This window comes from Hemibagrus wyckioides, linkage group LG24, assembly GCF_019097595.1.
Source record: "Hemibagrus wyckioides isolate EC202008001 linkage group LG24, SWU_Hwy_1.0, whole genome shotgun sequence".
Lineage (NCBI taxonomy): Eukaryota > Metazoa > Chordata > Actinopteri > Siluriformes > Bagridae > Hemibagrus > Hemibagrus wyckioides.
Window position 1 is genome coordinate 20,176,038 of NC_080733.1, and position 13,918 is coordinate 20,189,955.

The window sequence follows — 13,918 nt, forward strand, 5'->3', positions numbered from 1 at the left end:
CACACACAGACACACACACACTCACAGACACACACACACTCACAGACACACACACACACTCACAGACACACACACACTCACAGACACACACACACACTCACAGACACACACAGACACACACAGGGATTCCATCAGTGTGAAACAGCGATGAAGCTGATGCACTGAAACCCTCTCACACTGAGGCACTGGGGTGCCAAAATTAATGCACACACACAGACCTCAGGGGCAGGAACGATCTACAGACCATAATAATAACTCTGTATATAATATATATTACACACATACACACTCTCACACACACAATCTCACACACTCTCACACACACACACAATCTCACACACTCTCACACACACACACACACTCACACACTCTCACACACACACACACACACACTCACACACACACACTCACCATATTCACTGTGACATCACTTCCTTCTCCCATACAGGAAGAGAGAAGGAAATAGAGGAAGGGAAGGAGGGAGGAAGTGGGAAAGGGAATGAGGGAGGAAGAGAATGAGGGAGAAAGAAGGACAGGAATGAGGGAGGAAGTGTGGAAGGGATTGAGGGAGGATTGGGGCAGGACAAAATAGAATGAATTAGAATGAATGCAGAATGAAGAAAGATGCTAGAAGAAGATGTGAAGAAGAAAAGAAGAGAGGAAAACTAAAGAAATGAGTAAGGGAATAAGGGAGGAAGGGAATGAGGGAGGAAGTGGGGAAGGGAATAAAGGAATAAGGGAATAAGGGAATAAAGGAATAAGGGAATAAAGGAATAAGGGAATAAAGGAATAAGGGAGGAAGGGAATAAGGGAGGAAGGGAATAAAGAAAAAGAGGAAGGGAGGAAGGGAATAAAGAAAAAAGAGGAAGGGGGGAACAGAATAAGGGAATAAAGAAATAAGGGAGGAAGGGAATAAGGGAATAAGGGAATAAAGAAATAAGGGAGGAAGCGAGGAAGGGAATAAAGAAATAAAGAAAAAAGAGGAAGGGAGGAAGGGAATAAGGGAATAAAGAAATAAGGGAGGAAGGGAATAAGGGAAAAGGAATAAGGGAATAAGGGAGGAAAGGAATAAGGGAGGACGGGAACAAGGGAGGAAGTGGAGGGTACAGGATGAGGACACACAGATCTGGACAGAGTCCAAAACAAGGAGTCATCAGAATGTAGAGGTGGTGGTTAGCTTTAGCTAATGCTAATCTGTCTCTCTCTCTCTCACACACACATACACACACACACACACCATCAGCTTATATCAGAGAGAGAGTGAGAGAGGAGAGAGAGAGATAGAGAGAAACAGAGCGGTGATGGAGAGATGAGGGAGAGATGAAGGGATGAAATGACATCATCATTACTCTTACCTTACGATGATGTGATGATCTGAGAAGGAGTGTGAGCTTCCATCATCCTGTGTACACACACACACACACAAAGGTATACAGAGAGAGAGAGAGAGAGAGAGAGAGAGACGTCAGACCCACACACATCAGCATCACAGAGAGCAAGGACAGAGAGAGAGAGAGAGAGAGAGGGAGGGAGAGTGGGGGGGAGAAGGGAGCAAGTGAATAAGAAGGGGGGGGTAGTGTTAAATCAGCGGCTCCTAAACCTTTCTTTACTCTGTGACTCAATTTTAAGGAAACAACATTTAACCCAAAATGAGTAGAAAGTCTTAGCTGTGTGTGTGTGTGTGTGTGTGTGTATACGTGTGTATACCCCCCGCCCCACCTGCTCCACGCTCCCTGACCGGTATAGACTCTGCCCCCTTTTACAGTGAGAAGATTGAGATCTGCCAGACCATCAGTTCTGCCCCTACTACAGGATTCTCCTGCTCCTTCACTGTCGCATTTCTCAACCCTCACAACAGAGGAGATTCTACAAGTCATGATGTCCTGCAATCCTACCACCTGCCCACTGGATCCAATCCTTTCCACTATTCTCCAGACCATCTCACAAGACCTCCTTCCCTTCATCACCACAGTCATCACTGGCTTCAGAGCAGCACATTTTAGAGAGACTGCCCTTTTGGTGGTTACTAAGAAACTACATGCTGCTAGATCAGCCAAGCTTCATCAGTCCTCATCCTCCTCAACCTTTCTGCAGCATTTCACACAGTTAACCCTCAGGAGTCTTCAAATTTGTGGAACAGCATGGGAATGGTTTGCTTCCAACCTGGCTGGTCACTCATATCAGGTAACATGGAAGGGATTGACATCTGCTCCATGCAGACTCTCTACTGGTGTCCCACAAGGCTCAGTACTTGGTCTTCTCCTTTTCTCCCTCTATAGTTGAAGTTATATCCTCACATGGGTTCTCTGACCACTGCTATGCCGATGACACTCAACTTATCTTCTCCTTCCCTTCCTCAGATACCACGGCTTCTGCTCGGATCTCAGCGTGTCTGGTGGACATCTCATCTTGGATGACCGCTCATCAGCTGAAACTGAACCAGGTGACTCATCCCCAGGTCAGGATCTTGTGATATCTCTGAACAACTCTCTGATCTCCACTTTGTCCACTGCTTGGGGAAACCATGGACAATCAACTGTCCTTTTCCTCCCATGTTACTAATGTTACACTAATGTAGACCATTCCTATCCACACAGGCTAATCAAAGTGCTTGTTCAGTCTCTGGTCATTTTGAGACTGGACAACTGTAACTCTTTACTGGCAGGTCTACCTCTAAACACAATCAGTCCACTGCAAATGATACAAAATGCAGCTGTGTGACTTGTTCTCATCCTGCCTAAGTTCTCCCACACCACCCCACTGCTGCTCCTCCACTGGCTTCCTGTAGCTTCATCAGATTCAAAACACTGACTCTTACCTACAAAGCCAAGAATGGAGCAGCATCCTCTGACCTCAAAGCTCTTATTACTCCTCACACTGACCCTCGCTCCCTCAGATCCACTAGCACTGCTCCACTGGTCCCAGCATCTCTCAGGGTAAGAGGTTGGTCTACATCTAGACTCTTCTCTGGCACCGAGGTGGTGGAATGAACTTCCCCTAGATGTCCATACAGCCGAGTCACTGACCGTCTTCAAACGATGTCTGAAGACCTACCTCTTCCTGAAGCACTTAAACTAGCTCTTACTTTCCCTTTTTGTTTTATGTAAAAACTGTCTTGGGAGTTTTTTCTTTTTACAACAATGCATATTTACAACAACGTAAACAAAAAATAAACAAATTAATTTAAAAAACAAAAAACAAAACAGGTGGATCTCCCAAGTCTGTGGTTCTCCTGACCCCAGTGCTGATGTTTTCATTGAGATACTTCACAGCACTCTTCCACGTGGCTCTGGATAAGAAAGTCTGCCACATGCTGGACATGTAATGTACAAAAATAAAAACAGGAACATACCACACAGAACATCTGGAATTCTTCTAAACATCTGACTCGAAACATCTGACTTTTCAGAGTCAGAACTCAATATTGGAGCTGTTATTGTTGATGTAATCTGTAATGAAATAATTTCTATTAAATCAGAAAAGAAAATACATTTTCAACTCTGCTGTATAAACCAGGGCTGGTCAATGAAACCAAAACACCTGGTTTCAGACCCAGTTATTGATTATTGGTCAGCCTGTGGTCAGTACAGCATCATTACAGTACAGTACATTCCCACTGAGATTTTTACACACCACTTTTAATGCTGCTAATTGTTTGTTTACAATCAAAGCATCATTTTTACACAACTACGCCAATGTAGGAAAAATAAAACGATGAGGGCGTTGAAGATCTTAATGTAGAAGTTTATTGCAGCGTCTCAGTGACAAAATACATAAAGTACTACATTAAGATCTTCGACGCCCTCATCGTTTTATTTTTCTTACATTGGCGAGCCACCCAACACGGGATTTCCAAAAAGCGGGGAAAGGTAAGAAAAATGTTTTTTCTTCTTTTACACTGTTTTATTTAGGAAACCCCTCGTTTAAAAAAATCTAGAAAAGAAAAGTTAAGGGCAGAATAGAAATTAGAGTAGAACTGAGCAGAAGCAGGAGGAGTTCTTAAGCCTATTCTATACATTTCTGTTTGAGATTCTAACGGAACTGAATTAACCCGACACAGTGTGGTGACAGAGCTGTATTGGAATCGTTGTTTCTAAAGTAACTGAAGCAAAGTGCTTAAGTGTAAAGGTTTCTAAAGTAACTGAAACTTGTGTAGTTGTTATAATTCTGTAGCCCGAGGCTCTGTGAAGTTTAAAACAATAACCCGGAGTAGTGTGGTTTTGTCCGACGTGCTGTGACAGTGTTTTAAACTTGAGTTTTAAGCCTGAAGTACTGTGGCTTAGTGGACTGCTTTAAAATATAACACAAAACCCGACGTAGTGTGGTTTTGTCCGAAGTACTATGACGGTGTTAAATTTTAAACTGTTTGTGAGTGTTGTTGTTTGTGAATGTTGTTTGTGAGCTGTGAGTGTTATTGTAGTTGGACTTGAGGCCCGACGGAGTGTGGCTGTCTGAAACAGTGAGACTTTTGAGTTCTAAAGCCCAACGTATTGTGGCTGGTTTATTCATTTTGAGTCTGAAGTACTGGAGCTGTTTATAAATAGACTAACGGGTATCTTAAAGTAACTAGATAACGTGTAGTCGATAAAGTTGTTCATACTAAATTCATTAATTTAATAAGATTGTGAAAATGGAAGAGCTGATTGTTAAATACATCACTAAGCACGGCTCTCAGGGAATGTTCGATGGAATCGAGAACACTGTTGATAAGCCATACGAGCAGGCTATGGCCAAATTCGAAAGTTATACCAAAATGCCTAGGAACAAAAAAGGAAAAATTGCCAATGTGCTTCAAGCAGTTCTTGCCGCATACAAAGTAACTAGAAAGACTTTGGGTGCGTTAAAAGCTGAAAATGAGCAACTTCAGTCTAGACTGGATGATGGGCTAATTTCTAAAAGACATTTCCAGGCTACTGAAATGATCTGGAAAGAGGAAAAGGTCAGGATGCAGAATGACCTTACCCTTCTTAGAACTAACAATAATATGCTTATATCATCTGTGGACACAGTGTCCAATGAATTGGAGGAAGCAAAGATTGCTTGTCAATTTCTGATTAAAAATGGCACGTTGTGTAACCAAGTTCCAGAAATGACAGATTTGCATGAAGATGGTGATGTGAATTCAGAAAGAGATTCTCGGTCGGTCAGTAGTCAGTACTCTGACTGTACAGTTTTCCCATGGCACCAATTCATGCTACCACAAAGATGCATGCTAGTGAAGGAGGGGAGGTACCAATGACCTCTACTATGGTCAGAGGGTTTAATCCCAGTGAGCTAGAACCTGTGATAAAGAGCATTGGAAAATTTGATCCTGCCAAACAAGATCCACTGGATTTTCTAAAAAACTTGGAGCAATATGTGGATGTTTACAAATTTACAGACTGTGATGCATGCATTGTGTTAACGATGTGTTTGCCCGAGACTCTGTCTGGAGCCTTAATTCAGAAAGTGAAGACCAGAACTGTCAATAAATTAGAAAGGAAACAGGCACTACTAGAAGTCCTAGGGGTGATGTCAGTTAATTGGGATAGAATATCTGATGTACACATGAGGAAAGTTGAGCACCCAATGGTATTTTCAGAGCGATTATTGGAGGTATTCAAAACTTTCAGTGGTAATCCTAACATTACTCAGAATGATGTCAGTTTCAAATCTGCTTTGATGAATAAATGTGATCCACACACTCGTTCTGCTGTAACAATGTTTGTGACCCATCTCTCGGACTATAATGACATAATTTCTAAAATGACAGTTTTACAAAAGCCATGCTAACTTAAAGAGATCCAATCCTGTGTCAGTTGTAGGTGTTAAAAAGCTCCATAGGAATCGAGGCCGCAAGGTTTCCCATAGAAATGAGGACCAAGCTACTGGAGATAAAAAGGAAAGACCACCCCCTTGTAACCCTGATAACCTCCTAGTGTGTTATTCTTGTGGCAAGGAAGGACATATTTCTAGAAATTGCAAATTTTCTCTTAAGAGAGAAAAGAGAACAGGCCCAAAAATTGATCAGTTACAGGCCACTGTAAACAGATTGAGTGAGGAGCTCCAAAATCTGTGTAACTCTTTGCCTGCTATTTATCGCCAAGCCACTCAGCAAATTTGGAATAGTCAGAAAAACAAGATGTCTCTTGTTCAGAAAGTGCATCATCACAAATTTGAAACTAGATATGAGTTAATGGTAAAGAACTACCAACCTGAGGGCCCATGGGCTGCTAACTGGGCGCGACCATGCAGAGATTTAGTTTATAAGCTCTGCCACAAAACTAAATACCAGCAACCTGTTAAGAGATGGTCCCATAATGATCAGTTAAAAAGCATAAAAATCTGAAGCCAATCATACTGGGCCATGTAAATAGTCAAGTGTATTCAAGTGTTTATTGTAAGTGTTTGTAATGTTTTCTGTCTTGTGTGTAAGGGGGGGGGGGTAAATTCATTCTGTTTGCAAGTATTTTTCAGATTACTGAACAAAACAGAAGTAAAGATGTGGTGATGGACCAGGTTGGCAGACCCTACCCCTGACCCATTGTGTGTGGTGACGAGACCCTCTCCGGAAGCGCTAACCAATGACCTACAATGGATCCATGTTCCAGTCCTGGTGAATCTTACAGTATGGTCTCCAGACATGGAGGAACAGTGCCACAGAGGCAGTGTGACAGGAATGTAAAGGACTTATGGACACCATTCCTGATGTATAACAGTGCTGCTGCGACCTGCTCCCCCACAGACCACTTAACCGAACATCTTCCAGTGAATCATCCCAAGGAAGCCTCTTTCAGTCAGAAATTACTGGAATTTATGGAGAGAGCACTAATATAATATCTAATATCAATTAGTGCACAACAACTTCACTAGAACAAATTCAAGCTTAATGCCCTAATGCGCTAGCTGTTTTTTTACCAATAAAAGCACAATTGTTAATTATTACCTATTCAGGTTTAATTGAGATGTAACTTTTAAAACTGCCATTTTTGTATTGTGTAACTTTTAAATAATGCATTTTTCTCATAATTTGCCAATGTGTTATGTTGTATGTGTTCCATATTGAGATATCAGATTGTAGATACTTCATTAATTAATGTAGGAGGTTCCCGTTGGTTGTGATGGTTCCTGAATGTCTCTGCTTCAAACCCAGAAAATATTTGTACATAGAACCAAATTTTAAGAAGAAACATGGTGATATGTTTGCCTAGTGGAATGGAGCCATAACCAGTGTGCATGAGGTGAGGGTTTGATGACGGGTAAGATTCTCTGAGGGCCGAAGGAGGACAACCCACTGCAGGGCATCACCACCACCGGAATGGGAGGAAATGGGAGGTGTAATCTGTGTAAAGGTGTTGTGATGCTTCAGGGCCAAAAGCATCAAAGGGGGGACTGTAAGAAACTACAGACTGCCTCAACCCAGATTCCACTCCACAGTACACATCTGAAAGAGCTCATTCCCAAAAAAGGCTTACATACAGTATTATATAGAAATATCTTTAATTCAAACCAGTTTATCTATTTGTGGGCATTTTTACATTGGCTTAAAGCAGCCTTACCAAACATTTAGAACACTTAATCCAATTAATTATTAGTCTGGGAGCGACAGCAGGACATCAAGAACCGTCCCGGAACAAAGGGTATACGTGACAGTGATTAGCATTTAGTGGCATCCGACCATTTGGGTGATAACACCTAGAACAATACCTAGCCAAGGTGTACGTGAACGTGATTACCATTGAAGGACCTCTGGCTAGACGACAGTATCATCCAGCCCTTTGGAAATACACAGTTCTTACTGTAATTTACATTCAAAGTGAAACTCATTTAAATTATTAATAATGGTCGGACGCCACTAAATGCTAATCACGGTCACGTATACCCTTTGTTCCGGGACGGTTCTTGATGTCCTGCTGCCGCTCCCAGACTAATAATTAATTGGGATTAAGTGTTCTAAATGTTTGGTAACGCTGCTTTAAGCCAATGTAAAAATACCCAAAAATAGATAAACTGGTTTGAATTAAAGATATTTCTATATGATATGTAAGCCTTTTTTGGGAATGCGCTCTTTCAGATGTGTACTGTGGAGTGGAATCTGGGTTGAGGCAGTCTGTAGTTTCTTACAATTTTCAACTCTGCTGTATAAACCAGGGCTGGACAATATAACCAAAACACCTGGTTTCAGACCCAGTTATTGATTATTGGTCAGCCTGTGGTCAGTACAGCATCAGGTCATCATGACAGACACAAGTCCTGCACCTCTGCATTCCCACTGAGATTTTTACACACCACTTTTAATGCTGCTAATTGTTTATGTTTACAATCAAAGCATCATTTTTACACAACTACTAAACTGTGTACTGACCAACACTGCTGTGTGTGTACTGTCTGTCTCACTCCATATCCTGTCTCACACTTTGCCTCCTGTCTCACTCTGTATCCTGTCTCACACACTGTCTCCTGTCTCACTCCGTAACCTGTATCACTCTGTCTCCTGAGATGGATCAGTCTACTGTCTCAGTCTCACACTCTCCTGTCTTAATCCATCTCTCGTCTCACTCCATCTCCGGTCTCACACTCCATCTCGTCTCACTTTGTCTCCTGTCTCACTCTGTCTTGTCTCTCAAACTGTCTCATCTCACACTGTCTCACTCTGTCTTGTCTCTCAAACGGTCTCTTGTCTCACACTGTCTCATTCCGCCTCCTGTCTTGCTCTGCCTCTTGTCTCACTCTGTCTCCCTCCGTCTCCTTGATTCACTCTGCACACATGCACTGTATGTGGAACTGTGTTCATTTTTAGTCATTAGTTGTAGGTTTTTGTTTTATTTTTTCTAGCACCAGAATCCTGGAGGAGTTTTATTTCTGTGTACTGCTCCAAAAGTTTTGGTTGAAATGACAATAGAATCTTCTTGACCTTGGTGGAGGAGAACGTTTCCTCACTCGTTCCTCCATAACACCTGACAGTGGCTCAATAATATTCAGATCTGGTGAGTGCAGGTGAGGGGAGATCTTCACTTTCATGGTGATGAAACACTCTGTCACCAGTCCTGCAGTGTGTATGGATTCATCATCATCATCATCAGGATACACACCACCACCTTCAAGGAACAGTGTATGAGTCTCTGGGTGCTTGTGGTCCTCCAGAACGGTTCAGTAGTTATTGGTAGTGATGTGCCCATGTAGCACAAGTATTTGGACAAGGGAATGTCATGATAACGCAGATCAAACCTTCACTGATCCACCTCCATGCTTCACTCTGGACACGCAGCAGTCCAGGTGACAAACTTCTCCAGAGCTTCTGCACACAGGATGTGGGAAAGACAGTGAAGGAGAACTCATCAGAGAACAGCACATGCTTCACATTGTCCAGATTTCCACTGCTGCCATCACTGAAACCACGTTCAACATCGGCACAAGTGACCAAAGGTTTGACCAAAACTGCCCAACTATGATTACTGACCCTGGGAAAACGGGAGAGTCGAGCTGGGCAGTGAGTTGGATTTGATGTTTTTCAGATGAATTTCAGGACATCTCTTTCAGACAGCTTGCTCCTGTGTGGACAGTCACTCCTGCTGGATGTGGTTGGTCCTTCATGGTATTGTACTGGACGTTACCCTGGATATCATGGCTCTGATACACCACAAAGACTGGCTGGGCTGATCACAGGAGCTGGTGTGTGTAATGGTGAAAGTTGGGGGGTGTGTGTGTGAGAGAGAGAGAATTGAATTTGAAAAAACTTTTATTTACATCTTCTCAGTGAATACCAATAAATAGAGAAAAATGTCATTTAAAGGATGGGGTTAAAAGGTAAATAAATAAATAAATAAATAATTAATTAATTAAGACAGTGTATGTGCAAATTGCAGTTTTTCATCGACAACACAACACAGGGCTCCTCTACAACACCAGGTTTCCTCAAACACAGACAGGTTCTTTGTTTTTTTATAGAACACAAAGTCAATCAGAATCCTGGACTTTATGAGTGCTGTAGTGACCATTACAACATTGCGACAGCCATTTTGTTCAACCTGGTGCTTTCGACTGATGTAAATGCCCATTTTCGCTTGCCCCAGAACAAAGTTTAAAAGCTGGCATCGAGCTCGTCTCTTGTGTGTGTACCTAAAACCAAGAATAAATACTTTTAGTGAAAACTTTTCGTTAAAAACACTAAAAATATTCTGTAAAACGGTAAAGAGAGACTGTAGTCTGGAACATTCTGTAAAAGCATGAAAGATAGTCTCTCTTTGATTACAGAAGGGACACGAGTGGCTGGCCTGGGGACAGAGAACAGAGATAAAAGCATTGACCGCAACAATACCATGTAAAATTCTCCATTGTAAATCCCCAGTTCTTTTCGGCAATGGTGGCTTATAGAGTGACCTCCACTCTGGACGCTCTTCCTCACTCAAACCGAGGACAGTGCGCCAGGGTGTGTCCACTCTCCCCCTCAGCGACCGCATATTAAAAGCTTTGACACATGCTTTATAAAACGTTTTCCCAGTCACATTAAAAAAGTTCATGTTTGTGATATTTTTACAGTCCAAAAAGTGACCAGTGCCTTCCTGTCCACAGTCCAGACAGTGCAAGTTCAGGAAACGGGTCCTCTGAGTCGGGGCTTTCAGTTCCACTAGAGTAGTCCATGAGCATTTCCCTCTCCTCACGCGAGATGACCAGAGTCCACTTTCGCAGCAGCTGGCTCACCACCCTCTTTGACCTCACGCCTAGCCGAGCAGCTACTCCATCAACGTTCTGTAGGTGAGGCCCAGCGACGTCCACCAGGTGTTTGAGGGTGGTGACACCAGACGCGAGGAGAGACTGCGACAGTGAAGAGTCCCCGACATCCAGGCGTGCCCCGTATACCAGAGGCTCTTGAAGTAGCCAGTGAAGAGAGTCTGTGGCTGTGGTTCTTTGCACCCTAAAAAGTCTCCAGATTCTGAACAAGTTATGATAAAAAGCAGGCAGTCTTGCAGTGTTCAGTCTCTCTGGATTCATTAAAAAGAGTGCTTTGTCCATTCTCATCTGCCCAAAAGATCTGAAAAAGGCACTGGACACTTGTTTCCAGCTAAAAAACTTTGAGCCGCATAAAAACTTCTGTAAAAACTGTAAACAAAAGGTTGCAGTTCTGCTCTGTAAATGTATAAGACCTTGCCCACCTTCCTCTTTGGGTAAGTATAAAATGCTGCATGGCACCCAGTGCAACTTATCCCAAAAAAAGTCTAACAAAATCGACTGGATTTTCATTAAAAGGTCTGTAGGAGGGTCTATACAGGCTATTTTATGCCACAGAGACGATGCTACCAGATTGTTAATAATTAGCGTCCGCCCCCTGTAAGACATTTTAGGCACCAGCCACTTCCACTTTTCTAGGCGACCAGTTACTTTTTCAATGACCCCTTCCCAGTTTCTCTGTGTGAATGAGTCATTACCCAGGTACACACCCAGATACTTAAAGCCTTCGCTTTTCCAACTTAGGCCTCCGGGGAGTTTAGGTACCTCGCCTACCCACTGGCCGACTAAAACAGCCTCGCTCTTAGACCAGTTTACCTTTGCAGAGGAAACCGCTCCAAAGTCCTTGGACACCCTGTGTAACACGTCTATATCACTCTGACTGTCGACCATTATTACAACGTCATCTGCGTAGGCCGACAGGCGGATAGCGTTCGGGCAGTCAGGGATTAAGACACCTTTCAGCTTAGCTCTTAGCGTATTCAGAAAGGGTTCAATGGCCAGAGTGTAAAGCATCCCTGAGAGAGAGCAGCCCTGCCTTACCCCCCTACACACCTTAAACGGAGCACATAAGCCACCATTGAGTTTCAGTACACTTTCTATGTCACAGTATAGAATTTGTACTTTGGAAATAAAATCTGAGCTAAAACCAAAAGCATTAAGGGTTTTCCAAAGGTAGTTGTGTTCAACTCGATCGAAGGCTTTCTCTTGGTCTATGGAAATGAAACCCATATTCAGCCCAAAAAGTTTGGAGACACTGAAAATGTCTCGAACTAATGAGATGTTGTCAAATATGGACCTCCCGGGTATGCAGTAGGTCTGATCTGCGTTTAAAACCTCTTCCAGAACACTTCCCAGTCTTGTAGCTAAAACTTTAGACAGCATCTTGTAATCACTACAAAGCAATGAAACCGGTCTCCAGTTCTTTATGTCTGTCAGGTCCCCTTTTTTGGGTAAAAGAGTGAGGACTGCTCTCCTACAACTTAATGGTAGCAGTCCTCTTGTCAAGCTGTCGTTCAAAACCTCAAGTAAGTCATCCCTTAAAACATGCCAGAAAGACTTATAAAACTCAGACGGAAGCCCGTCTATGCCAGGCGCTCTGCCACACTCCATACTCATTAATGCTTTGTGCAGCTCTGCTGATGTTATATCTGCACTCAGCTCTGTATTGGAGTCATGTGACACTCGGGGCAGGTCTTCTAAAAAGCTCTGTTCTGTGGTGTGTTCTCTGTACTCACATTGATAGAGTTTTTCATAAAAACTAACCGCCCTTTTCCTAATGTCAGCTGTTTCAGATAAAAGGTGTCCAGACTCAGAGCGCAGGCTGTGAATAAAACGTTTTTGTCCGTTCTTTTTTTCAAGGCTAAAAAACAACTTTGAGGGGGCGTCCATCTGGTTTGCGTTCTGGAATCGTGACCTTATTAATGCACCTTGTGCTTTAAACTCAAGGAGGTCCGATAACTTTTTCTTTTTGACTGTGAGGGTCTGAATATGGTTCTGGTTCTCTGTGGACTGTGCTAACAACTGAAGTTCTGTTCTCTCATCTTCTAGTTGTTTCATAGACCGAGCCAAATCCCTTGTGACATTATAAGTGTACTGTTGACACAACTGTTTTATTTGAGCTTTCCCAAAATCCCACCAATGTTGCAGAGAAATAAAAGCACTTTTTTCTTTCCTAAAATTTCTCCAGAAAAAAGTAAAAATCTCTATAAAATGCTGGTCATTCAGTAAAACTGTGTTAAAATGCCAGTAAGAACTCTTCGGTTTAATACAATTTAAAACTGAAACACATAAAACCAAGCTGTGGTCTGAAAAACCAACTGGACTAATAACACAGCTTTTTATGGTGTTCATGTGATGCTTTGGAACATAAAACCTGTCTAACCTTGCTAATGATACCTTTCCATCAGCAGCATGAGCCCAGGTGTACTGTTTTTGAGTTTTATTCATATTTCTCCAAACGTCACTTAACTCGTGTTTTTCAACAGTGTGTAGGAGTCTTCTTCTTGAAGGCATGTGTGGCTCTATATGGTTGCGGTCACTGTTTTCTAAAGTACAGTTAAAATCACCACCAACAAATAAAAACTCCTCTGCATCACAAGTTTCTAAAACATTGCATAATTTATCTAAAAAAGCTATTCTTTCCACTGGGGAAGCCGGGGCATACACACAGATAAAAACCATAACATGGTTCTCTAAAAGAGCTCTGACTTTTAACAGTCTGCCAGCTACTACCTCTTCCACGCTGTAAGAGAGAGGTTTAAAAGTCTTTGAAAACAAAATAGCTACTCCTCCACTAACAGAGGTATTGTGGCTTAAAAACAAGGGGCCAGCCCACTCTTGTGTCCAGTCCACTACGTTTTTAGCGTCACTATGGGTTTCCTGTGCAAGTAATACGTCTATTCTTTTTTGTGTCACTAGTTCGTACAGTTCTGCTCTCTTCCTGCAGTCTCTAGCACCGTTAACATTCAGGGATGCGATGTGAATGTCCTGCATGAGCACACAGAAAAGAATAAGCACAGGAAAGGGCGTCTGCGGTCTGTGAGGACCGAGAGAACTATGACGTGTCCTCATCATCATTACTTAACAGGGTGTTGATTTTAGAGACGATCTTCTTTAACCTGTATAACTCTTTGTCCTCGAAACACCCTTCACCCATAAGACGCTTTATGGCAATGTGCAGTTTGTTCAGGTCTGGAAAGTATTTGTTGAT

At 42.5% G+C, this 13,918-nt stretch overlaps 1 protein-coding gene across 1 annotated transcript in view; it reads right to left on the reverse strand.

Moving 5' to 3' along the window:
• Nucleotides 1-1,508, reverse strand: part of LOC131345491 (sterile alpha motif domain-containing protein 14-like) — a 32,613-nt gene extending 31,105 nt beyond the window's left edge. Inside the window, exon 1 of the mRNA XM_058378418.1 lies at nt 1,356-1,508. The gene's annotated coding sequence lies outside the window, so the exon portion shown is untranslated. The remainder of the gene's footprint in view (nt 1-1,355) is intronic.
• Nucleotides 1,509-13,918: the final 12,410 nt, after the last annotated feature.